Source organism: Perissodus microlepis, chromosome 5, assembly GCF_051167445.1.
Source record: "Perissodus microlepis isolate ML-2025 ecotype Zambia chromosome 5, ASM5116744v1, whole genome shotgun sequence".
NCBI classification, from domain to species: Eukaryota; Metazoa; Chordata; class Actinopteri; order Cichliformes; family Cichlidae; genus Perissodus; species Perissodus microlepis.
The window spans coordinates 7,417,466-7,444,125 of record NC_140465.1 but is presented as its reverse complement, the minus strand read 5'-3'; the positions used below and the strand labels follow the sequence as shown (position 1 = coordinate 7,444,125).

General features: G+C 41.3%; 1 protein-coding gene across 10 annotated transcripts in view; it reads right to left on the bottom strand.

The window, feature by feature from the left end:
* The window catches only part of foxp1b (forkhead box P1b), a 149,314-nt gene that overhangs the window by 108,101 nt on the left and 14,553 nt on the right, over nucleotides 1-26,660 (bottom strand). For 6 of the 10 annotated variants that reach the window (XM_084927551.1, XM_084927550.1, XM_084927560.1 and 3 more), the window contains exons 3-4: nucleotides 24,281-24,342; nucleotides 7,811-7,854 (exon numbers count right to left, since the gene is read on the bottom strand). The exons of 2 other annotated variants lie outside the window; for them this stretch is intronic. The gene's annotated coding sequence lies outside the window, so the exon portion shown is untranslated. The remainder of the gene's footprint in view (nucleotides 1-7,810; nucleotides 7,855-24,280; nucleotides 24,343-26,660) is intronic. 2 more of the 10 variants (XM_084927553.1, XM_084927552.1) reach the window with 1 other exon arrangement.

The window sequence follows — 26,660 nt, the reverse complement described above, 5'->3', positions numbered from 1 at the left end:
GCCCTGGCACATTTGACTCTGTGTCACCACTACTATGTCTGTTTATGATTATATTAATGGTTCTGTAAGTTCATCGTTTTTAACATTAGTCATTAATATTTCACAGGGAGTTAATATTAATCTGATCAGAAATTATCTTCCTTCAATAATTCAAAATTCACATTAATAATTCAATAAAAAGAATGTTCTGCATAGTTGAGAGGGGGAAAATGAAGATATTCAATAACTAGAAAAGTCGCAATACAGCCCCAACTTGGCTACAGCGTAGCAGCAGAATGTAAAATGCCACGAGCAGCTTCAATGCAATGCAGCTTGTTAGTAGGAACTAAGGTAACCTTGGTCAACTTAATATGAGTTGTAATCCAGATTAAATAGACTGACTAACCCGGGACCAGAGGTTGCTGTATCCACTTGTGTACATTCAGAGATAAAGAAGAAACGCAGACAGTGAAGTCTCTGTGCCATTAGAAGCGCTGCACCATCCAAGTTCTTCAATAAGAGATTTGCAGGGATTAGACTGTGAAATAAAGACCTAATCTTTATTTGACAGGGAAGCCAATCTCTGGCTCACTGGTCAACCCCCTTGTGGCAGGCGCCTCTTTCACAACTCACTTTCACTGTTACACACCTCAGGCTTATTTAAAACCACATTTAGGCTGCACACTCTAGCCTGTATGAGGTCTCAATGTAATTATCATACGAAAAAGACAAAAAAAAGAGATGAACGGTGAGCAGAGCCACAGAGGCAGAAAGACTTATTCCACAAACGACATCCAGTGTCTTACCTGCATGTGAGTGCATTGTGAGAGCAGGTTCCTTTGGTAATTTTCCTTTTTCAACTGGCCTAAGCTATGCCTGATTAAAAATCTAACCAATTTCCATGTGCAGTTCAATGACAGATGGAAAGAGATATTTCATGGAGATGTATAGTCGAGACTGATAAACTATTAATCACACTGCCGGACAATGACACCAGCTAAATTTAAACGCAAAGTGAAAAGGCGTCAAGTAACAGCCTCCCTTATTCCTTAAATTATTCATTACAGGGAGCTGTTATTGGACAGCAAATAGAATTAAAGCTCACAGATTCCACTTAATTACAGTACGTGTTGATGGTGGCTACAGATGTCACAGTTTGGACTGGCAATCCTTCACTAAGTTTAACCCTGTCAGACAGTGACCACGGTCGACTCCTGTCCTGCTGTCTTCTTTTCACCATCCCTCTGTATCTGTATCCTGTATATTTCTAATATAAGAGAAATATGTTAATAACATATCTAAAATTATCTCAAGTGAAATCTATTCCTCGCAGCCCTTTTCTTCCAAACCAGTGTGCTGCATATTTGCAAATCTGTTGTTTGATATGCACAGATTTGAAACTTAATAACAAAATTTTATTACAAGAACAAAAAGCAGAAAAAGATGGGTGGGGGGTATTTATAAATGTTGTGGTCATATAGTCTGTCCTGCAGGGCAGCACTGACTTCGCCATTCACATCTTTGCAGTACTGTCAACGGCACATGCAGCAGAGGCGCATCACAGCTGAGCAGACAGTGGTACAGAGTGAAGAAGTGTCCTCATGGTAAAGCATCAGTTAACAGTCAGCAACCTCATTATCAGGGTGTCTACAGCTATAAGCAAGTTAAATTTCAGACTTCGTACGACCTTCTCATCAACACTGTACACTGACCTTGTTTTTTATCTGTGGATGATGTTTTTTATATTTGAAATGTATTTTTGTGAAACTCAGCCACTGTTCCTGTGGTCAAACGACTGCTTCATTTGTCTGTAGCTATGTGATATCTGATCCTGCCACCTAGCAAGTCACAGGTGCTACAATAAATAAATACATTCATTTCCTTAAACAAGCATTTTCTTCAGTAACAAATACAGCAGTTTATTTGTAACTGTAAATGAATGATTAAGAACAAGGAAATATATCAATCTGACACAGTTCTCAAGAGCTAAAGGTTTCTACTTTTACAGAAGCAGTTCTCCTGTGTTTGGCGACTGGACAAATATATTGGCTGTCGGTGAGTGGTTGACCTCGCTTACTGGCCTGCCCCTATGTAAATTCAATTTGGGAAATGATTAACTTGCAAACCAAGACAGTACAGATAATTTTAACATTTTCCCCGACCTTACCAGGTGCAATAGCTTTTCAATAATGGCCAAATTCTGAACATCTTGAATGAACTTCACTTGAAAATGAGACACTGCAACTGGGAATACATTTTACAAAAATGGAAAGTATAGAAAAAACATGTATCAACTAGGGCTGCCACAAACGATTATTTTGATAGTCGACTAGTCACCGATTATTTTTGTGATTAGTCGACTAATCAGATCATGCATCCATTGGACGTAAAACGTACAGCTTATTGCACCAGCATGCATCTGCTCTTATATAACTATCATTAGCTTATAGCTTTAAGTGTTTAAGGTATGTGCTAACTAAAAATAAAGACAAGATGATAGTTTGTTAAATTTTAATGAAATTTGCAGATTGTTTCGGTGAAGTTTAATAAACTCCTTGCTGTCTAAAATATAACGGGACACCGGAGTATATTCTCGAGCATCTCATACTTCTGATAATCAGTTGTCTGCTTGACATTATTCAGCTGTGTAAAAACTAACTTTAATCTCAGCCAAACCGATTTACTCAGGAACAAATAAAATACTAAAAAAAAAGCCAAACAATAACATTTTTAAGTTATCTAAGTGACTTATATATCATGTTTAACCTGAGTAGCAAAAGACGGCGGTGGGTTTGAAAACGATTTGCCGGAAGTCCGGTGTGCTCACCGGCTCTAGTGAGTCTTGCCCCCGGCTAGCTATCGAGCTAGAGGGTAACAGACGTCTCCGAAAACGTCGGAGCACTTTTGAAAGTATGTGGTGTCTTGATAAATTGAGCAGATATTTGAGGTTTACGCAGCTACATTCTCGCCTGAAAATATGTTAAACGTTTATTTTGTGACCCAGAAAGAATAATAAGAGTAATATTAAAACTAACTAGCTGCCGCCATTGTTGGAAAATGAGCTGGGCTGCGCTGGGCCGCGCTATGAATTCTGGGACAGAGCTACTTCTTCTTCTTCGGGGTTTAACGGCAGCTGGCATCCTTGTACATGCAGTGCTGCCATCTTCTGTTTCAGTCCGTTATTACACTCTTAAATCCTACTACTTATTCCTGCGTCTTTTGTGATCTTACAAAGCTTCAAATGACGCGTCGACTATTAAATCAGTCGTCGACGATTTTGATAGTCGACGTAATCGTGACTAGTCGACTAATCGTGGCAGCCCTAGTATCAACATGACCTCCATCAAACAAAAATAAATGGTCGTTTCAGCTAACGTCTGATTTACATTGTTTTAAAATTATCCGTCTACATCCCAAAAGGTTGATACTGTTCATCTGGACGTAACGTTTTCGGTGGGAGAAACGTTTCGTCACTCGTCCAAGTGACTTCTTCAGTCTCGGTTGACTGCAGGTTTCCCCAACCTTACAAACAGTGCCTGAAACTAGCACCACAGAATGAACAATGGGGAACTGTGAGGTCACAGCCCATTGTTGTGAGTGACGAAACGTTTCTCCCACTGAAAACGTTACGTCCAGATGAACAGAAGCAACCTTTTGGGGTTTACTTACCTGGATGACTGAGCATGCATCAAGACATAGCCATCTACAAATTAGCAAAGGTTCAGTGTGTGATGGAAGTCGTAGTTTCCCTAAAACAGTAAAGACTTAAAGATATACAAAATAACCATTAACTGTTAAATTAAGCTACCATAAAAATTCACACAGTAATCAAATGTCCTTTTCCTATTACTGGCACACAAAGGCTTTGTTTGTGTGCTCCATATCCGCTCAGTGTTTCTCCCTCACTATCTTTCTCCCTCTCTCTTCCTTGTATTACCCCCAGCTTACAGCAGCAAACAGAGTTGTATGCAAATACTAAAAGCCATAATGCATTATATTGTTTGGTGTTAACATTTGAATATTTAAATGGCACGTTTTAGATCTAGATATTCCCATTTCAATTTCCATATACTGTACATGCTGCATGCAGACAGTTAAGTTTGACCACATGGCAGCCTGAATATTTTTTCAGTTTATTTGCATCTTTTCCGCACAATATTGGTTTGACATGACATCATTTTCATTATTATGTTCTTGCTGCATATATACTTGTTAATAATGCAAGTTACCAATGTTTATTAAATGTCTACAGTATGTGGCTAGTGTCACAGCCACAGAGCTAGATGTATGAATCACCCACGTACATGCCACTTAACCAAATTGGCAAAGCTGATAAGCCGTATTTACATAGCAGTGTTGCTGAGCGTGATTGCTATCAGTAAAACTTCCCCCCACGCTTTAATGGAAAGTTGGGCTATAACTTAGTGTGGGTTACAGCTGCCCTCGGGAAAATAGCTCAATTACACTCATGGATATAAACACTCATGTGGCTGTCGAAGTGGTAAACAGATGTGGGGTGACAGTCTGTTGTATGTGCTCAGTCAAGCAGCTGTTGCCGCACCTTCATTCATGCACTTGTTCTGATGACGGATTCCTGTTTCTCTTCCCATGGCTCAAAGTGAAGCCGCGTTGTTGCTTATGGGGCAGTGGCAAAAGGCAGATTATATGATAGAATATCATTAGTGTGCTGCCTGTGTGAAGCTGCACTTTTACTGCTGCTGTCAAACTTTCGGTTTGCACGGAGTGGACATGCATCTCCATAAAGGCCTTTCTGTTATTAGGCAGGGCAGAACCAAACCCGCATCATCTTTCCAAACAGAGAAGACAGCATAAGAGCATTCCGAATGATGTCATATGATGTTATTTTGCCTTGGCGCACTGTGCGTTTGTGCTCACACAGTGTATTGAAAAGGACATCCCCTTTGGCTGTTGTCTCATTGGGAGCCTACCTGTCACACGGCTGATATGACGCTCTTTGAATGCAATGTGTACATGTGATCAGAGCTGCAGTGAGCACCCCAGATGACAAAGTGACTAGGAGTGTCAAAGCAGCCTGCAAACAGGCCTGTCCTCTTCTAGACAGGAAGCTGGGAGCAGCAGAGGCGCTGCCTTGTCTCATCTGCCAGCAGTGCTCGCTGCCTCCCCGCCTCATCACAGCATCCATGTCTGATGGTGTGCACAACTCCATGCTGGACGGCTGTTTTGATTTCAGCCTGTGTGACACATCTGTTGCTTGTCACGTTGTGTTGTCCCTGTCTTGTGAGCCGAGCGCGACCGGGGCAAGTCTGCTTCTCATCTCTCTGTTCGTGTTTACAAACAGGGCTGGCGTTTACAAACAGGCCAGCATGGTATGTGCTGTGCAGAAGGTCAGAATGCCTTATGAGACACTAGGTGCACCTGTGCAGCTGCTACTACAAGCCATCAAACCTCATAACCTGCTGTAAATGTGTAGGTTGTAGAATGTGAGTGCTCTGTATAAAAAGATGCATTACCTACTAATAAAACCTGTATGAAATGTTAAGTAAAAGCCCCAAGTAATTGCAGCGTTGATTGTATATAATACACAGTGAAAGGAAAAAAGTTATGGATCTTGGTCACTTTCTCATCCTTTAAGAATTTCCAATCATTGTACACTACCTACTGAAAATCAATTACTTCCCTCCCACGTCTAATTGAAAAAATTTGCTGTAAATCAAAGCTGCATCAAGGGAGCATTCTTCACAGTCCGCTCTTTATGGGCTTTCAAAGTACTCTGCATGAGCGCCTCACAAAACTACCAAAATCAAGGATATTCTACGCAAGACTTCCACTGTCAGCTTAAATACATGAGCGATGACTATGGCTAATTGGATCCATCCAATCCATCCATCTATGAAGCACGGATGCTTTATCAGCGAAAATCAAATGACATTGTTTCAATCAGCAAGGCGGGCACAGCACTAAAGAAACAGAAAGGTATTTATTAATGAGATGCTACAGCAGCTTAGAAGGGGTGCATTCACAATTGTTTCATTTCTATGTCCTTGTCTTTCCAATTAATAATCCAAAGTGCTTTATAATTACTAGCTTAGGATTCATTTCCATGTTAAGTGCTGCTGTGACCATAAATTGCAGTGGAAACAGTTCTGATAGCAATGTTTGTTCACTGAATTTAAAACTGTGTTTTTTTTCCGATTATTGTCGAATAAATTAATCGAAAAAGACAAAAATGAATAGAAATGACTAAATTCAAAACTACACTAAAAATAACAGTAAATTCAGCTTTTGTCTACACGAACCATCTGCTTGAGTATCAAACCCTTGCCTGCTATGTAAATGCAATCCCTCTTAAGAGGGTGGGGAAAAATTTGAGATGGCTCATTTACATTGCCAAATGACACAACACTCATACTTTCCATTTACTATCAAACTGTTTTGCAGCCACACTAACCTGGAAATGATCAGCCAGAGTACTTCCTCACCACCAAGTCAATGTAACATCACTGCTGTAAAACAAACTGAAATCACGCTCAACGGTACACGGCGTGATCGAACACCGTGACTGCCATTTCGACTGGCCTCGTCAGACCACGAGACAACACGTAGCAGCGCTGGCACGGCAGGGAGGCACAACGCTGCTACGGAGCGCTAATATATTCAAAGAGGGATCATTTACTTAAGGCTTGCATCCAAGGATCAGCCTGGCCTTCATTAGCCTCAATCTGACACGGATGTGAACAACATGTTGCCTTGCCACACGAACACTGCCCCTCCTCCCTCTGAACCCCAAACACTTGAATCCCTTTCCTTCTCTGAGACCTTCACAGCAAATTCCTCTGGAAATATCACAGGTTGTTAGCATTCCAGAGAGAATTTTACATGGGTGTACACTCAGGCCTTAATTAGAGACTCTATTTGATCATTCAGCAGCTGGGCTTTATTAAAAATATGGGTTCACCTTGCCTTACAGTCACCCCCGGCTCAGTGTGAAAGAGCTCACAGAGGCAGAAGAGTCTACGAGAGGAGAAAATGAATATTCATTGGTCGATACATACAGTGTCTGTATGGGAAATCTACACCCCACGAGGCAGTGTTTACACTTGGTTTACAACAACACTGAATATCAGTCATGTCACAATCACCACTGACAGCAAAGTTCATCTCTATCTTTTTTAAATGTGAACACCTGACTAATAAGATCTCCATTAATAGTCTGTTTCCGAGCCACATGTTGTTTACTGAAAAGCTTCAACCGTAAATGTCAGCACAGAACCCGAGCTACATCGACCTGAAAGAACCAAAGAGATGTAAACTATATCTGACCAAGGTCGACAGGGACTATAAAACAAACACCGGGTTTAAGGTGAAGTCTTCCCTGCGTGAAGGTTAGCCATGTTTTGTGTTTACACTACACTGCAGGCTTTGAAATTGTTTTGCAGTGTGGAGTCTGCCCAGGGTCATTGTTTGTTTTTGACGTGTTTATACACCACACAAGGAGTAATGACTTCTAGGATAGTCTGGGGATGCAGACATGAGCCAGCACACTATCTGCAATTTTCTTTACTTTTCAGGTTCACAGTTAACTCTGAACACCAGCACGACTCACTGACCTGGCCCCTTGCACGCATTTAAGCATTCAAACTTATGTCAACATGCAACTGCATCAGGAAAAGAGGAAATCGGTTACTATGCAAAACCTTTCTTATCATCCTGTGGCATTCAAACTCACAACTATTACCATATAATGCCCTTCTTTGAGAAGACATTAGGAAGAATGCACCAAAAGCTGGTGCACGAGTCGTGTTTCTTAACCAAATGCTGGTGTCTACTGATGTTTCTGTGAGGTACTTACTTTAATCTATGGCTCCACAGGATGTCACCACTGGAGTGTCCTGGCTGGATCGGCAAGCAGTCAGCAGAAGGGGAGGAGAGAAGAAGAGAGGAGGTAGTAAAGGAAAGTTAAGGGGTGGGGGTGGCAGAATGGAAAAAAGAAGAGAAACAGTGGAAATTATTTCAAACGTGAAGGTGACAAAAGCAAGAACATACTTATTTTTCCACAATCAGCTTTTTCAATAATAACCATGCTGTCACAACACGCAACCACATGCACCTCTCAGTTAAGTGTGAGTTCAAAACTGAAAGGTCACAAAAAAGGTCACTTTCAAATTAATATTCATGTCAGGCAGATAATAGGTTTGAACAGGCTTCTCAGTGGCCCGTTTACATATCAGTGGATCTAGATTTAGTCTCTCAAACAAGAACTCCCTTGATTAAACAAATATGACAAATGACAAATTCCAACAACTGTAACTGGGTCCAAATTAATTTGAACATTGCTCTAATTGCATTTAAGCACTCCTCCTCCCTAACCTAAGATCAACCGCGTTTTAATTACTGCCTTCTGAAGAATGAATCCCCGCAGTGGCGGTGGAAAAATAAAAATAGAGCATGTTTTACAGAACACTGAAATGTAAATGTTTTTGTTCAGTATAAATAAAGCTCCACCGCACTGACTTCTCACAACACTCGTGCTTTCTGAAATAGCTTGTTCACCCTTTTCAAATTGCCACACATTAGCGCTCAGCCTCTTACAGCCGTGCTCTGTCATTCAGCTCTACTGCCCCATGCCCCTTCGCCTTAACTCTTTCCCTCCGTTTGCAAACACGCAGGGAAGAGACGGCGAAATGTGTTTCCTGAATGGGAGGAGAGGTGGAAAAAGCCCATCCTGCCCCAAGAATCACCGCCGCCCCGCCAGAGCTGCCGCCACTGGCCTTTCTGCAAAGGCAGCAAAAGTTCCCCAAGAGGGGAGCGTCTGCCAACTCAAACAGGGCTCATTCTCCTCTCTCTGGGCCGTCAGCCGCCCATGTGGGCCTGCGCTGGGCTTCCTGAGGGCTCAATGCAGCTGGAGGACTTTGAATAAAGGTAACGGCAATGTCACAGCTACTGTAAACTTGCGAGGCTGCTCCTGTCAGCAGGACATTCCCAATCAAAGCAGAAACAACCCCACCTAAAACACAACACATTGTTTTTTTCCACTGGCCCCAAGTCCAAACTTCCCACGAATCACAAAGACAGCACACAGGCGAGAGGGCAACCACGGTTCCCTGATCTTGCCAAACAAAATGCCAAGAGACCAGGAATGACATTCAGCTCTGGGGTTTAAAAATACGAGCAATTTGAAAATGATTAGTCTTATTTTCTTGTTGAGCGCCTGACACAGGAGAGGAAACCAGAACAATCAACCCAACTGCCTTTTTTTCTGCTGAATTTAGAAACACTAATTAGTTTTGCTCTCGTAAAGCCAACCTGAAAACGACCAATTAGAAAGTGAAAATGAGACGTGCAGAGAAACAAGAGCTTGTCATTTGCACTGTTTAAGTCCCATATGCACAACTTTACTGTGATGACTTTCACACAAGCTCGAGATGATTGGCATGCCACCTACTAAATTTGATGTCGCATACACACACACACCAGTCAAACAGCCTTTTGCCTAGTTGGATGAAACTATTACAGATCTGTACGACCACATCAAATTCAAGCTAGGCAGCCTGGGCATGCAGATGTCTGAAGCACCAGGCTGGGAGAGGATACAGCCCACCAGGCTGACCACAGCACCAGCTGGTTACAGCTACAGACGTACCAGAGCCAAACTGTTCCCCCTTACAGGTGCCTCTTCTCTGAGTTTCCTCTTTCAGGGGTACTGGAATAATACATCTGTATGTACTCTTTCACTGTAACAACTGAGGCAGGTATCTTTAAGTACTTCTTTTTCAGACACACCTGAAATATATTTCACCTGCTGAGTGGCGTTGGTTCACATCTATCCAGTCATTAGAAGTGAACGTAAAATGTGAAAACTATCTGCAGGAATTTCAGTGCTATTCCCCCGGCAAACAGTGGCGAGTGTTTCATCACTGTCGGACTGAAGACGGATGAGCTGTCAGTGCCTTCCCCTGTCCACAATCCAGCTCCTGGGCTGGGAAGTGGCTAAAAAAGGCCGGGGCAATGCTTTCCAGGACTGCGCCTTTTACTGGGAGTAATTCTCAGATGCCAGATTGCTGCCAACGTCCTTGCAGCCAATGGCAGAGAGGCCAGTAAGTTCACATTAACTGCAGAGTGTAACTGCACTGAACATCTGCTCATGAATGAGAGCACTGCCCACTAACTCAGCTAGTTGAAGCCCGCTGATGAAAAATTCAACGTTCTCCTCGTTGGCACGCTTGTTTTGCACTATTCTCCTGAGCCCCTAGAATTATATTAAGAGAATTTCAGCACGGCCTGGTGTATCTGAGAGAACAGCTGGCGCTGAAAAGAGATCTGCCGCTCGGCGAGGGCTCAGGGACTTCACACGGGATCTGCCTTCTCCTACACCATTTGTCCTTGAAGAGAAAAAAAACCCCACCAGTGTTAAGCACCCAGGTAATAATAAGAAAGCAGAGGCTACATTTAGCTGATTACACCACCCGTGTACAGCGGACAGCGCATAACCACTGAAGACATGAATCGATATTGAGTGGAAAACGAAGACAGAAGAGCATTTGTGACATGAGGCAGCTCCCTCGATCTCAGGAGACCTATTCGGTGCACCTCTCTTTTGTTTGTCTTGTTTAGCTCATTAGATTGTTAACTAGGAAGAATCTGCCCCCAACCCCACAATATGGAACAAGCTTAATCAGAAACAAAGGCAGTGTGTTAAGGGAACAACTACTTCAAAGACCTTCAAGTGCTGCAATCATGTGCGCCATAAGTTTCTAATGTTACAGGAGATATGAAACGGACAAATATACAATGTTCAGGCAAACAATGAAAGTTGTCATGTTCATGTTCTACGACAACTACTGACCCCAACTTTTTCTGGCATGCCCCATTTCACCACCCAAACCCAGTTCATGCATCACTCGCAGCTATTTTTAATCAATTGGCAACTATAAGAAATGATCCAAATTTCGGTAAAAATAATGTTCAGCACGGCAGCAACAGCAAACTCCCAACTTTCATTTTCCCAAATCAAAAATCATATTTATTCAACTTAACTTGACTCCATATTTTGCCCCTGAAAAAAGGTACACAGTGACATGAACTGACAAAGTCTTTCCTGTGAAGATGATGAAACCGTTTCTCCATTTAAAAATGTTAAATTTAAGGAAGTGATGACTGCTAGCAAACACTAAGAATAAAAGATTACCAAACTCGGTAATTTCACTTCTGTCTTTCTGGAAATACAGTTAACATATTTCTATATGTCAGCAAAGAGCACAAACTAAGAGAGCGAAACCATGTTTCTCATAGTTGATTTAGTTCAAATCTCAGTTTTACAATGTCTGACCTTTGCATCAAAATCAGGTGATTTTAATACATCTCTGCCTTCAACTGGATTTCTGTGCTTCATGTGTCGAAGGAAGCCAGAACAAGCTTAATTCATTTCTTTAATACTGAATAATGTGGAAATCATGGCAATGGCCCAAAAGGGGATCCGTGAATATGATATTGCCATTGAAAACTGAGAGGATGTCTGGTGAGAAGCTCATTTAGCTGGTGACAAATGACAGCACTTTGTCTTCCTGACAAGATCCCTCCTTCATCAAATGTCCAACTTCACATGGAAATAGGAAATCACACATTATCACACTGACAAACAATTACAACCATGTCATTAGCAGCAACCCTGGGCCTGGAACCATTAACAAAATACAATGTTGCACACCACGCTAACCATCAGAAGGAACACAGGATGTAGATGAAAATCACTGATAAATCAATCATGACACAAACAACCTGATGCTTATAGTTTGGGAGCTATAAATGGAGGGAATGAGGGGTGATTACAGTCGTGTGTGCCAGCTAAATAAATCACAAAAAAATTAATAAATAAAAAAGCTCAAGCAATCAAAAGTTCTGAATAAAGATTTATGTCTTTGCTGATGACAGAACAGTGCTTGCTTTATATTAAAAGTCAACACTTTAAAGGAGTTTCACTGTACGTGACTTAATCAGATATGGAGCATCAGTATCTTTTTTAATACATCTCCCAGTGTCAGGCAGCAAATGAAAAAAGCTAGCCTCTGTAAATATGACTGCTTACTTCTAACACAAACATTGTTGACACCTAATGTAATTTCAGCGGGACATCCAACTGAAAGCACACCGGGGTAATATAATGCTCTTAATGAGAATTCCTTCCAGCTTGAGACCTTGGCGAGATAGCCATAATGCATGGCTTCTCTTTTTAATAAAATAATTGTTACAGTTATTAAAGATGAATCTCATCACAGCCGAGATGACAAAATAATTCATTACCAAAACCAAGGCTTTAAATAGCTGCAAATTATGAAGCCCTACCCCCAACCCCTGGAAAATACACTTCTAGATAAATGGCTTCGTTATTTCATATAAATATTAGATATACAGCATGCTGCCCTTGAAAGGAAAAAATTATTGCAACTGTCCATTAAATAAGTTTGCATACACACAACGCACCATGGGCAACGCGTCAATAACTATTCAAAAATACATAAAGAAATAAACAGTTTTCCAAACCTGTAGCAGCCACAAAAAAACCCTACTCTGTTTTTTTTAATCAAACCGTACATTTGTTTTATAAATTAATTGTATCTAAATCTATTCTGTTAAGCAGGATGACTGAGTTAGACTGTATTTTTTTACTGTTACTACAATAATGACCACAATTGTAATGTTATGTATATATTTTCTCTCAAAATTTCAAATGAAAACACAAATGTAGATAAATCTAAATTACACTTGTTCTCAAAAATTACATAGAAGCATTCTTTAAAAAAAAAAGAAAGAAAAACCAGACACATGCACACAACACTGATCGGCTACTGCCTGCATGACGTTGCACGTATTCCAGTTTGGCTTCTTTTGGAACATCCTATGTTTTTCCTTATAGCACCTCCATGTGTGAAACAGAGTGTTGGAAGATATTTGTATTAACTTTCACCAATCCGTCCCACCTCCACCCCTTCCTGTTCACAGCTCGCTTCTAGTTTTATTTATGTATTCAAAAGAGATAATTTACAGTGATGGCATGGAAACTTCCCAGCATGCCTTTTAACCTGTCGTTTTTCACTCTCTCTGCAGCAGGATGTCCAGAGGAAATGCTTTATTAAGATCCTGCCGACATGAAGAGCTGCTGTGACTTACTGGTGCATTACTGTCTAAAAGGCAAAGTTATTTAGACCAATAAAAGGCTAATATATTGTTGGAGTGGAATTACACAGAAGTTATCTCTGCCTTAATAACATCACCGCAACCCCTGATGTTGTTTGGATCAATAAACCCCATTAAAGTACAGACCTCAAGCGCAGATAAGGCTGCACTGCCACAGCAAAATACAGCTTGCTAGCATCTGAGAGATCAGAGGTCTTTCTCTGGCACACAAAGAAGTGGTCAAAATGAGAAAAAGACACTTCAACTTAATACCATAAAAACCTTAAATTCAGTGAAGTTCACCGTCTGCCTCCTGGAGCCTCCTGGCCTACACATAAACAAGTAGGAAGATGCTAATGGATTTCAGATATTGGTCAGACAAAGTAAAGAAAAGTCAGAAGATGTCAAAGCAAAGGTGAAACTGCGCTACACCCCTCGGCTTCATCTCTGCATTGGGTTTCCTGTTAGGAAGAGGTGGGCTTTTAAGCAGCTCTCTTATTTCAACACTTCCAAAAAAAAGTCCTACTATAAACTCCCTCTTGACCTTCAACTTTGCCTTCGAACACAATTTCATAAAGGGGTGAATTTTCCTTCTTTTCCCGTCAGTGCAGCTGCTTATTCTCTGCACCGATGATGTCACTGTAAACTCTGATTCAAAGATTAAATGAATTTCACCCACGTAAGGCAAGGGGGGAAAAAAAGTGCATAAAAGGCTCATTTTTAACAGTGTCCACCAGGTGATGCACTAAATCATGCTGCTGTCCATCAGCCCTAAAGACAGATGACCACAGCCTGACCACTTCCTTGAGGCTCCGCCCCAAGCAAAGATGACAACACAGAAAGAAGAAAAGAACATCAGAGTGTATGTATAGCTGCGTATATGTGTGTGTATGTATGTGCACTTTCTCACTTTTGGGAGTGCAGACGGCATTCACGTGCACTTGTAAATTGCAGCACACAGAGATACCACAGGAAACCACAGGAAACGCTATCTCTATAAGCACGCGAAAAACAAACAAGACTTTTTTTTCTTTCTTTTAAATACAAAATGTCCCCTATGGCTTATACAATGTCAATAGGAAGTTTACAGACACCGTGTGCTCAGATGTGGGGGGAACTACGCTGAAGACACAAACAATGTTTTTAAAAAAAAAAGAAAAGAAAAGAAAAGAAAGAACAAAAAGACAATAGCAACAGTATTTTTGCAAATAAGTTTCTGTTGCTTCTCACAGACTCATCTCAATGTACACCTGGGAGGACTGCGCTGGACAGATGCTGTAATTCCAGTGCCGGATAAAAGTACTAAAACTCACCCAAAAATGTTTCCATCATCATTCTTTTACTCGTCTGTCATTCTCCAACACTCTGGCTCATGCTTTAACAGCTGTAGCCACTGCAGCCCAAGCATATATATATGGTTCATGTTAGGGCTGGGCGATATGACCCAAAATTCATATCTCGATATTTTTTAACTGGATGGCGATATACGATATATATCTCGATATATATATTTTTTTAAAGCCATAAAGTAAGAACAAAAAGAGAGTTCATAGTCAAAGCTGTGTCCCAGATGTCACACAGGCACTTTTATTAACATACAGCATAGATGTACATGAAAAAAACTACTAAAAAATAAATTATGAGCATTTATTAAATAATAATGCTCCATAAATAAAAGAAAACTGTTGTTTTTGTGCATAACAAAGAGTTCACAATTGTGCAGTCAGAATGTAAACTAAAAGACGCTGAGCATAATAACATGCTGCTCTGTTCCCAACTTCTACTGCGTGGCTGACAGCCTGGAGTTTGAAATCCGCTTCGTAACCATGTCTCTTAACAGGTGCCATTTATGGTCCTTATACACACACAATACGGTAATATTACGTTGAAGCACAGTACGTATCACTCCGCGAGGCTCCTCGGTAGCCGTAATGCTCCAACAATCCATCAAGCGGTGCGGCTCCGTAGCTTACCAAAGTCGTACTAAAACATTTTTGACAGATTGCTGAGCGCTGTGTACCACATAAAATCGGTTCGCGGTCATCAAGCACAACCAGAATTCATACAAAAGGCGCGCTGTCAACTTTTGAGAGAATGAAAGGGTTTTAGGCTGTGCAGCCCCTCTGGGCTGCATGGCGTTAGCGGGGTTAGCTCGTTAACACGTTGACGCCATCTAGCCCCACGCACGGGGCGATGCGCAGTAACTCGTTAACGGAGATTTGCCGTGTCCACCTTGTCGCTGCCTGCAGGTGAAGCGATGGGGGAGGAGGGGGAGTTGTGTTCAGTGAAGGAGAGAGGCGAGGTCGAGTAACGTTGCGTAAAGACAAAAGTGGACGAAAGAGAGGCAAACTTGCGGCTCCACAACTATAATTATAACGTAACATAGACTATATCGATATAAAGGATATTGTCAAAGCTTATATCTCGTATAAAAATATATCGATATTTAAAAAAAAAACTCGATATATCACCCAGCCCTAGTTCATGTGTATTTTTACACAGCATTAGTACAACTAGTACAGTAAATCACAGCTAATTTTAAACAGGACTTGTAATGTCTTTATTTATTTTCTAACAAATGTACACTGATGGTGTGGTGAATGTTCCTAGTAACCATGACCAGGTTTTCACGAAATCAGGTCAAAGAATTGAGCAATAACTGCAAACCACTGGTTTAAACTCACTTTCAGCTATTTTCTGCTCACTGACCTGTACGAAGCCAATGAGAGAATTAATATGATTATCTCAGGGTAACCGATCAGATGACAGTTTGCTTAAAAGAAAACTGGTGGGCTCCAAAATGATGAATAAGAAAATATTCTGAACTGTGAATCATGCAAAGCTACTTTCCATGAATCACAATCCAAGACTAAACAGCTAGAACTGGCAATGACGTTTAAGACATTTAATAAGGTTTAAGAAGTTGCAGCTTCCCTCAGTTTGATGGCCTGTAAGAGGTTGTACTCCACTTTGCTGATTTGAGAAACAGATTGCAATTATCAATGTGTCCACAGGCTTAAGTGACACATAAAAAATTAGGGGGAAAAATGCAGCACAGAGATCTTCAGGAGGTCCAAAAAAACTATTTATCTAACATCTAAATACAAGAACCTTTAAAGGTCTTGAATTCAGGTAATTTCATTTAAATCATTTTAGGATTTTTACAGCCCCTGCAGACAGCTGTGACATAGAGACAGGACAGAACATTTGTCACAGCGAGGACTGTGAATAATAACTCCAAAAATGTATCAGCTATATGACAATGTGATATTACCGAAGAATAAATACACTGCAGACAAAAAAGGGAGAGAAGAAAGATGAGGCGGGAAGAGGACATACAAGAGAGAGCAAATCCTCTACCAGCAAGTGAAAGCATAAATAAAGTGTGGCACATCTTTTACCTTCTTCAATTATCTGCCTTTTGACATGCAAGCTGAGCACAGTGTAATTAACATCTCAGGAGATAATGGGGTCGCTACTCACTGATCAATCTCACACATATATTATCTGCCTTTTACCAATCCAAGCGCCTGTTATTCTAGGAAGGAAATATTCCAGAGCGGACTTTTTCCCCCCTTTTGGGTGGGGGCATTTAATAAAACTCTGGTAATAGGCCTAATGACTCATCCAATTGGACTCATCTTCCAAAACATCAATTAGTCTAAGACCCAACTATACACAGCATTGTGTATAGCAGTAAATAGAAAATCCAAACCAATTGAAGGAAGAGGTGACCACGCTGTCATCATCTATTACATACACTGCCATAGATGAATAAAAACACTTTAAGACTGTTCCCTCTGCGTCTAGAGCAGTTACAAGTGTTGTTGCTGAGTCTGCCGACACGATAAAAGCATTTAACAATACTATATGAATCTATTTGAACTTCCTAATGTTGCTAAAATACACTTTTTTAAAGAGGGAATGTTTGGTTTGTGAATGGAAATAAACTTTGCAGTATATTGCTATGGCAAATTCTTTTTACCCCCATAAATACAGATATTACAAAAGCACAGACAGAAAGTCCTAGATTTTCAGCCACTGCCTATTTATGTCAAGACTTTTAGATCAAATCACTTGTGCTGTAATGCATTAGTGAATTTTAATTCACTAATTTTAATTAATTCACAATTCTGCTCATTTTGAGCTGCATAGTTTTTGTTCTTATTCTCTAGTAAAACAGTTTTTGTACACTTCAAAATAATCTTCATGTACCCCTCCCCCCAACTGTCATAAATAGCAGGTGGGTGGAGCTGTAGTAATAGCCACAGTTGTACTTTGTTAGAAGACAATATCAAAAATATCCCCTCTACCTGACATCACACAGAGCCAAAAGTAAAAATAAAAATAAAAAGCTTTCTGACACCAAACTTTTTTAGCTTTTTACTTGTGCCTACACTTACTTCACTGTGTGAAACCAATTTAACAAACACATGTAGAATACACGATAGCTCTAGCTACTAGCTACTGAGTCACATAACATTTAAAATGTATTTTCTGTCAATTGTACCTTGTTAATTTAAATAAATCCTCAACGTTCTGAAGTCATTGACACGAGACACCTAAAAAAGAACTATGTGGTAACTGGTTATCTTACATTACTCATCTGCCCTCCCACCAACAATGTCTGCTTTTCATGGTTATTCTAAATGTATCTTTCCCCCTCGACTGCCGCACTGTGGTTCTCCCTTAGGTTATTTGCCAGATGCCTTTGAAGAAACCTCAAATCAGTACTGAAATTTATGTTGTTGTATATGTGAGTCACATCCACATGCTGCTCCTGTCAGGTCAATAGCTACCTTCACAGATTTGAAGATGTGTCCCACGACAGAAATGACTAGCACACGGCTAACTAAAAGGGATAAAAGAAGCACAGAAAGCACTTGTTAACACGCAGTACATTTGACTTCTGAGAGCACTGATGGAAGCAATGATTGAATTCACCAGCGAGGAGAAGCAATACTTCCTCTTTTAGAGACTGTGACGACAAACGTGTGTGTAGCAACTGTGTATCTGTAATGACAACTGCTGTTTAAATTGCATCACCCACAGATGTGTTAATCATCCTTTATATATTGGACAGTGGTGGCAAACCTCAAGACTGAGAATAATACTTGCTTTTGCTTTCTAATCCTACTTACTGATTTAATAAAAATTGTCTGTCGTTTTCATATTGATCTTTAACTACACTACAAGTAAAAGTAGATTCAGTCCATTCTTGTTGGTTTCAGCACTTGGTTGTTACAAATTCAATTTTGATAATTCTACGAGACTGACTACTAAACTTTACTTGTCAAAAACATTAAAAAAAAATAAAAAACAAATAGTCTGTGAAGGTCCAAAAAGGCATTCAAAAAGCTGTAAGTCTTGCCCAAAGAAGCGAATGTAAGACAATGGCTGCCGTTGCTGCAGGGAGCTGTACTTTAAGTATATTATTAACTCAACACTGCCTGGACATGTGGGGGCTGTTTTACAATTTAGGCTTTAACAGATGTGGATTTTATGTGGCAGGTTCTCCAGAGTTTAGATGCTGCTGTCCACACAGATGAGGCCGTAAGGCGGGTCATAAAACCTGCCTTTGAAACTTTGGACGGATTAATGCCGACATGACAGCTAGTGAGCAGAGATCAGAACGGCTCACCTTTTCAACACACTCACATGCTTACCATCTGATATCCTACCAGACGAAAGCCAAAGTTGGAAGGTAATGAAAAAGCAAAAAAGGTGTGCCTGCAGCAGGTTCACTTTTATCTGACTAATCAACTAATAGTTTCAGGATATTTCCTCCTGGGTGGTATGAAAGGATGTTGCACACACTTGCATGTTCTAAAATGAGCAGTTTACTAAAATAGTGAATAGTGTATTATAGGGTGACAACAATGGTAATTGCACTTCAACCAGTGTACAGTGTAATTATTGGGATTTACACCCCCACCCCCACCCTTACCTGCCCACCCCTGCTTTACAAGGTAGAATTCCTGGAAGGGTACCTGACACACTCATTTGAACTTTCTTAAAACACACACTCTTTTAAATGTAAGCTTTTCTCACAGGCTCTGTTTTGTTCACTGCCTTTTTTTTTACTTAAATTATGTAACACCTCAAGAAAATCTCTGTCACACAATACAATCTTAGTGCTTCACACACTCCTTTTTTTCAGTGACCCATGTTGACTTTGGTACCACCTCCTGGGTTAGGCAGGAAGACATGCTGAGTGAGCTCTCTGCTGGCTGGATCCAGACCCAGCCTCTTACACAATGCAGGCTGCCTGGCTTGCAGCAGGCCAGCCCCTCCTCTCCAATAACCCACTTCCCATTCTTGATCAAACCTGGGGATTGTAGTGTAAGGGTGGAGATGAGAAAGATGGGAGGAGGTGTGTGTCTGTGTGTGTGGTGGTGGTGGTGGAGAAGGGGGTGCACATCCTGCGTGAAACCGCATCCTGAACAAGCATCGCTGCATCTCACTGTAAATAAATACTCTCTCCTCCGCGCAGCTTCCGTCAACTGTCACCGCCTTGGCTCCCAATCACCTTCAAGTCCAAACAGGAAAGTGCAGGGAGGCGAGGGAGATGGCAGATATGAGCTTTAATTTGCTTCTCGCTGCACTTTAGCCCGGGTGCACACTACTTCCTATACTCCTGCTCTGACCAGCTGCCCCGGCTTCGTTCCAGACCCTGAGTCCTTCCTGTCACCTTTCATTACCACATTATCCAGGAGGAGGCTCCCTGTGTAGCTGGGAAATCACCATTTGGTGGGACACCCACCCCCCCGCCTCATTTATGTTGTATTGTGTGAGACATTCAAAGCCACGCGCAACATCCTCAGAGGAGTGCTGCTGCCTTGTTACCTGCTAATCCCCTGTGCATTATAACAGGAGATGCAACTGAACAACGGAGCATGACGAAGGTAACAACTGAGACATGACAAGCTCGCAGTCCATGAATCGCTGTGGAGTTCGAGACTGGTGCAGTGTGCAAACATTCATTTTTTGATTAACTATTGAAGGTCTTTCTTGATACGATTACAAACCACCAGGCCTGTTACATAATCAAATATTTCTGATCGTGGACACAGCAGGAACAGGAACGCCCGATGAATTAAATGAACGATAGAAACTCACAGGATAGCAGCTCCCCTTACTGTTTATACGGTTGCCCGAAAGGTGGTCTTATTTCAAGAGCGAGAGCATCCAGGGCCGCAATCCTCCAGCACTTCTTGCATTGTTTTATTACACTTGAATGAGCTGAGCTGAAAATGGCATGCAGCTGCTGACTGCAGCACATCAGTGTTTGGCCTGGGCTTAGCTTTGCCCACCAGGCTAGAAAAAAAATCACTCAGAAACTGATCTGTCAAAATAAGACTATATGCTACAGCCAGGATGCTTTTATCTCTATGAAAATGTAATGACAATTGTACATTTAGAGGACACCAAACTGAGCATTAGGTATTTTAGAAAACTGCAGCAAATTCTTTCAATGATAAAGTCTGCTGGAATTAAGATCAGGACATTTTCTTTAAATCTGAACCCAAGACCTCTACAGAAGCTTTAAAACAGCAGCAGTATTCAGTAAAAGCAGCTGACACTTCAACAGTAATGACAATGTTTGCCCAAAGGATGGAATGGTAGATTGCTTCTGTCCAAAACTATTAAAATAATGATCTAAGTGAAAAAGAATTAACAAATTAGGACTACGTTAATAAATCGGACGCTACGCAGCAGCACATGTTGCAACAGTAAGTCGTCACTGTTTAAAACAGCAATATTTTCCAACCAAATTGGCAGTTGAAGATAGGAGCTTCATGCAAACTCTTTCATGGGAATGTTTTACAAAAGAAAAAAATGCACAAAGCAGGCGGCAGTTATTAAGCCACATATTTACTGCCATCTGCGCGTAGTCTACTATTTTGCATCCGATCAGAAATCAGCTGAATGCGGTTAGGCATGCCACAAATATATTCAGCCTCTCCTTCTCCTCCGAATGTTGTGCATAGCTGTTACACTTGTGCTAAGCTGTGCCATCTTCAGCAGACAGTTATAGGCGCCTTCCTCTTTGCCTGAGGAGAAGGCTCACTGGCCAGACACATTACTTTAAAGGGCAGCATTTCAATGAACACGTCTCAACCTGCCCAGGGGGAGTGTGAGTGTCTGTGCGTTTGGGTGTGTTTATGTTTTATCCTTAGGACCCCCAATTGTTGTTCATTTGCTGTGCAAAGACAAAATAAGCACATAAAGGCCAAAATGTGCTCTTCCCTGGCCTTCACCCACATCACAGCACTTTTCCGCACAAGTGGCTAACCAGAGATAATTATACAATTAAAACAATTTTCCGCATCTATCTGTCAGTCTGATCTAATTCACCATTCGAATGACACTAATGGCGTAAGCCTCTTCTCTCTCCTTCTCCGAGCAAAGCCTTTTTCTCTTTATCGCAAAACACACCAAAGCCATCTGTAACAGAGGAAAACAGGAATGGCTCTCTCCGTTGTTTAGCAGGATGTTAGCGAATAAAGTTAAGACCAGCAGCTTTTCAGCACGATCCATACGGCAGCAAGGAAATGGGAAGGTTCATTTGATTGTTGGTGTAAATTAACCCTTGGTTGCAGGAATACAAAGAAACAGAGTGACTCTCATATTTTCTGAGACAACACTCCCTTCAACCAGCGCTGATATTAATAATTCATCATGACAAAATACATTACCAGAGAAAGCTGAACGTGAAAAGAAGAGTCAACTGTGACAGGAAACCAGTCACATTAAAGCTGGGCTCTGACACTCAGCAGCAGAACGTGAAAAAATAAACTGTAATCTTTCATTGTTCGAAGGAACAGGAAGATGAATTCCCATTTCAATAATCACATTATGTAGTTGATCGAGTGGCCGATCTTCAGGGAGGTATAGCCTTAGATTGTGCCTTTAGGACAGACCTACACAGGGTGTGAACAACAAGGGAGGATTTAGCCAAACCTTGACCTGGATATCCTGCATCTCGGTCCACCCTGTGAGGACAAGGAACACAGATATGAACTACTCCTACACAAGTTCAAGGGAAATGCTCACATGGTGCTGCTCTGTTCTTCTCAGCTAGCTCCACCAATACAATGGCAGCAGCGAGTTTTATGTTTATGAGCAGTCCTGATGGGGATACGCATATCCATTATCCATTAGATATGAGTCTGCCTGTAGTGGGGGTCTGGTATTAACCCACAAGCAAGTGCCCCATCAGCAGAGAGGAAAAAACTGCCTTTTATGGCAACGGATAGCAGACTCAAGCCATTGGCCACAAAGCCCACAAATGAGGCGTTAAGTGTAGTGGCAGGCCAGTAGAGAGAGAGGAGCAGAGAGATATGACCCTTTTCTCATCCATGCATGAATCTGCCCTCTGCCTCTCTGTCTTTCTCGCTCTGTGCCAGTCGTCTAAGAAAAGAACACATCCAACCATGCTTAACTACCCAACAACGCTCACGACTAAATAACAACTGTCACCTGCAGCAGTATTCACCACAACGCTGGTAATGTTACCGCCATGTAACGTAATCTTTCTAATTGAATATTAATTTTTATACAATATTTGGAGAGATTCCTAACTGACATTTTCTGCAATTAATTGCCAGATAGAGGCAGGTCTAGTGCGGCAAAGTTAAAAAATACAACCTGACATGGAGATTGGGAAACAGAGTGCAGCGAAGGGGCCTGCTGGGATGGTTTCATCATCGTGCCTGACCCCCCCTGCTGCTGGGAATGGCAGGAGATGGGGGGAGCAGGAGGAGATAGACTCCTCTTCACAGTCAGAGATTTAATTGCACGCAGATTCCATTACCTCTGCACAAATGTCACATTCTCTTCTGATCAGGGGGCACGGCAGCCACTGGCAGTATGGCTGGCAAGCAGCCAGACTATAGTGCAGAAAGTGTTCAGCCAATCAGGGCTCCCGGGGCAGACAGAGGTGAGAAGAGGGATGGAAAGACTACTTCACACCAAAGATATTAAAAAACAAAGGAGAGTCACAAACAGAAAGCAGCAGATGGTGCAACGTTTAAACAGCGCGTGACGTGCTGCATTAACAGATATTAAACAATTTATTGATTTTAGACTGTTGTTATAATAGGGCACTAAAAACTTCTGGACATAACATTCACGAAAACAAAAAGTATGGATTTTTCTGGAAGAAGAAAATGCTTTTTTTATATATTAAAGCAGTCATTTGTGTTATTCTTTCAGACTAGCAGAGCAACAGCTAATTTTATTATCTCTAACAAAATGCAAACAATTCCCATTATCAAGTTCTGATGCTCAAGGACGTGTCATGTTTTGTCTGACCAGCAATCCAAAACCCAAAGATACAAAGATTTAAGCTACTTTCACAGAAGACTCTGAAAACCAGCAAATATTTAGGAAGCTGTGGATTTTTATGCTTTTATACTCTTTCTGAATTCATCCAAAAATCAGGTGTCAACTATTATTATTCAGTTAATCACCTCACTGTTTCAAGAAGATAATATAAGGGCATTTTAAATGGTTGTAATGGCCAGAACAGCTAGAATTACAACTTCACCCTCAAAATGTTACCCAAATCATGGTTAAACTTTTGTATTATTATCCTTCATACTTGAATCGAACAATACCATATCATTGTTTTAAGAGTTTCCATTTAAAAGGTCTGAATTGGGACCTTCAGGAATAGGGGGTATTGAAGTACCCCTGATTGACTGTCCTGATTCTCCATCTGGGAAAACAGCCACTTACAAGAGCAGCCTTTTTTAAACTGCTGGCAAAAACTGGACAAGCAGGGCAGCAGTTTAGAAGCCTGGGACCAGTCCTCACAGATGCAGAGCTGAAGTTTATTTATTTAAAATAATTGCAATAATGGTCACTAATATTAGATATTTTCCCCAAAACAGTAAACTCTCTCCGGGACTATTTGTGCCTCTATTATTCACATCTGTGCTTAGTAGCCAGTGAAGCCTAACAGTGAAACTGCTAAAAAAACTGACGATATTCTGTTGGGATGTGTTTCAAACAAATTATGGCTTGAAACACGTAAGCCGAAAAGTCACATCTTACAGTGCTTTGAAGACACTTCACAGACAAACAGCAGGCACATTACTGTATGCAGTAAGAGAAGAGTTATAGTGGGAGGACTGACACATACCCTGATCACTGGTGCAGGGTCGATTGGCACGCCATTCCTCCAATCAGACTTCAGCTTACGGTCTTGAGGGCAGGACCACGGGGGTTTCACACAGAGGACACAAACAGAGAGAGAGAGAGAGAGAGAGAAAAGGAAGGGGAAAGATACAAAGATTACAAACAGGAAGTGAAAGGTGGGGAAAGCCCCTACCCCGGTCCGCGAAGCCCACGCGTACAGAAATGACATAAGGAATGTCAAAAGTAAACGTGATGGTCTTCAGCCACAGGTATTTGTTAAGTTATGACACACTGATTCCTGTTGCCATATCTTGGCCTATATGCATACCAAGTTATCTTCCTTTCATATCAGAACATGCACATAAGAAACTATGACAGGTACACAATGAAAAATATCAAAAGTGTTTGTTTATACAGCGTGTACTTTATAATATGTAAATGTAAAAAAGAAAAACAGCAAAGAACATGACCAAATCGCACTACAAAATAAGCAAGGTGACACAAAAGGATAATTAAGGTTGTGTAATAGGCGTTAATCACCGTCGTGATATGACAAGAAAAATGCCACAACTCTGATTGGTTTGATGAGTGTAAAACAGAAACATGAGTAACATATTTTATATTACTGTATAGTCTTTGACATAAATGTCACAGCACTTGTACATTCCAAAATAGCTTGCAACACGACACGCATGTAGTTTATTTAAAAACCTGTTTAGCTCAAAAGCATTCATCTGTAGCCAGATAAACAAGTGGAAAGAGGCTAATGACTTCCATATACAATTCAGATCATGCAAATGAGGCTGCATAACAGATTACATCTGGTTTTGTCCCTGTCACAGGAGTCACGGCTGCATGTGTGGCTTGTTGGCCCGTGATATATGTGTGTACATGTTTGCTGTTTAATGTGGCTGTGTCTCTAGCAACACAGCAAAGCAGTGCAGCTCCCAGTTAATTGGCCTGCTCTATGAGAAAGCGTGTTAAAAACCAAATCTATAACTCTGTGTGTGGAGCGGCGTAGCTTTCCAACCAGACACAACAAACCACAGCCCAAACGTCCCAGCTCCTCATAATTCACCAGTATGGAATTCAACTAACCCCATTAGTGCGACTGCTGTTTCCACAGGCCATCCACATTCCTGGGCCTACCATTGGCCCAAGATAAGACCCTTCTGATTACTCTGTTGCATGCCTGTCATTACTCACAAAAAAATGTTGATCCCAACAGACAGCCCCCCTCATGGATTGATGGCTCCTCTATTGTGTCCCCATGCCCTTCAATTGAAGCACTTGCTTTCAGACGGTCCCCTAACTTCAAGTTTGACGACAGAGGGCAGTCTGTGACTTCGGCCAAGGATTGCTGCCAAGTTTGCCACATCAAAAGTACAGCACTCAGACTTCATGAGAAGATCCAAATATGATGGGATTTACGCGCTGTATCACAAATAGACTGGGATTTCATGAGCTCTCAAGCGCTCTTATGATTTGATGTTTAAAAAACTATTTGGCCAATAGCTAATAATGATATTTTCCAGTCTTTTTATTTTGTATCTATTTAGTTGTCTCTTTGTTCCTGGTAAACAAGGACATCTCCTTTTCGAGAAATAACATACTAGTCGACCACAATATCCTGGTAATTTCTGGTTATCTATATGCTAATACTAGTCAGCAGTGCCAAAATTGACCTAAATTCATAATCAGACTATATATCAGTGCATCCATACATCATACAAAATATCAGAAATAGCTTTCTATGAATGTAACTATACATTATGAGTAAGCAACTTTATGAGTAAACAACTAAAAGTTATATTTCATCCTCCTCTAGACGTACACTCAAGCTTGCTCTGTCACCCAGGACTATTTAAATCTTCCGACTGGGCAGAGGCCCATGTGTGAACATCACTGCTGCCTTGAATGTGTACTGTGTAAAGTCTGAAATTCAAGGGAAGGGTTCAGTAAGATACATTCAAAGTGAGATGGCGCTCTGGTTTAGTGTAACTTAAAATCAGCTAGAGTCAAGTCACCGACTGGGCCGCAGAGCAGAGACTGGGACACTGGCGGTGAATCGGATCAATGGACTGACCCATTAAGTCACAGCACTCCCAGCACCTCATTTAATAAGAGGCGATCTTTGGGAACACCCCTAGCTGACCCATGCTACCGGGGACCATTACAAGAGAGTGGTGTTTCAGGACCAACGCCCACTTGACCCGGTAGCGTAAAGACACCGAGGAGATCCACATGATTTAAACTCCTCCCTAAGACGTGCTGACAAGGTTACAGGGTCAACACAGACATTAACAGGTCAGTGTGTGGCCCACTTGGGAACAATTACTCCCAGTCACAGCTAAGTGGACACTTGATTGAACACGACGGAGGCA